The following is a 1,749-nucleotide window of genomic DNA, read 5'->3' as shown; positions in this document are numbered from 1 at the left end:
TGTGTGTGAAATTTCCTACTCTGGGCTTATCTAATTTTAGCACTACATTTCAGCATATGTTCATTTATATCTTATGTATTTTTAATAATTGATTTTCACTTGCTTTGAAATGATATCTTTATATATTCTTTGAAAAATTCGCATAGGTTTCCAGTGTATCTTATCATAGCCACAGCCACTCTTCCTCCCCAGCCCCCTTGAGGCTTCTCCAAGGCATCTCTATTTCTACTTCTTGTCCTTTTTTTCTTCTTTTTCTTTCAATATAACCCACTGAGTCTAATAAGTGCTTCTTCTATACACATGGTTATCAGACTTCCTGCAAGGTAGACATTTGGTTGAATGGATGTTTGAGTTTTAGACTGCGACTTATAGTGGCTTCTGTTTTATTCCTTATGTAAGATACGTGATATCTGATTACATCACTCTTTCGATGAAGTGAGGAGCTATTTCGATGTGCACAGGTGGGTTTATTAGAAGAGTAATCAAAAGCCCCTCTCAGGTGTGGCCATGGTATGGAAGGTTGGAGAAATAGTCCACGTTTAGGATTCTTCACTTATAGCAACCCTGGTGAAAGTAATCACTTTAATTTCACCTGACCACAATTGAAGTCTCTTGGGTGTAGTAGAGTCCCATAGTGAATACATGCCACATGAGCCTGCTTCATTGCAATGAGCTGCCAGTGGTAAGATTTTCATGCACAATGACTTTTTAAAAGAGGGCATATAATGGGCAAAAGGAAACTTAGCATTGTCTAGACTTCTAAATCAGAATGTGATGTTAGGCATAGAGAAAAATGAGGTTAATAATATATCTTGTTATGAAGTAAATATAAAGGAGATGGGATATAATACATTATATTTATTTTATAAAAACAATATTATATTTTGACCAAGAAGAAAATGAAAAGAATGAAGTAAAAAAATCTAGAATAAAGAGAAGATATGGAGGCTAGAAAAAATACATCATTTGAGTGAAAAATAAATACTGATCTGTAAGTCTGTTTACATATTAATCTGCAAGACATGTTGATCTGTAGTATACAGTCACAGAATAAGAGTAGAGGATGCATAGACACATTCTATGGTTCTTTGATCCCAGAGATTTGAGAGGCTTTAATTCATTTTGTGAGTATTTGGAGGGTCTATTTTTAGGATAGTAAGAAAATTTTGGTTATACTTACCAGAATCAGCTTTCATGGCTCACCAACAAAAACCGTGAAATCAATTTCATATCAGCAAAACCTGAAGAGATCCTTACTCATATACTAACAGTGCAGAGAAGAGATGCAGTATGTCCACTTGTTCTTTAGTTAAAGGGGAGTCAAGGTCAGCACAAGACCAGTTGCTCTGAAAGCATCAGCAAGGAACCCAATATGCTTGTGTGTCTGTTCTCAGTTTCCTTTTTCTCATTTTGTATATCTTTTAGTTCTTCCACTTAAAGATTCTAGTGCTCTTTATGTGGGTCTCTTTTTATCTCCCATCAACATCCATATTTTCCCCTCCTCCCTTCTCCTTTTCTCTCCTCTTCCCTACCTCCTCTCTCTCCAGCATCCTGGAATGGGATTCACAGAACTTAGAATCAGATGAGAACAATGCTGAGCCTGAGAAAGCAGGAACAGTGCAGGGATGAACCCTTGACTTCAGCCAAGATGAGTACCACCCCTGCATGTTACTCCTGCTGTCTGTGAGTAATAGACTATCATTATGCTTTTAAAATACAATTTGGCTTGCTTGAAAGAAACTGAATGTA

This window comes from Acomys minous (assembly GCF_964271855.1).
Source record: "Acomys minous genome assembly, chromosome: 10".
Classification (NCBI taxonomy): Eukaryota; Metazoa; Chordata; class Mammalia; order Rodentia; family Muridae; genus Acomys; species Acomys minous.
The sequence above is the reverse complement of the archived record's forward strand: the minus strand, read 5'-3'. Positions refer to the sequence as shown.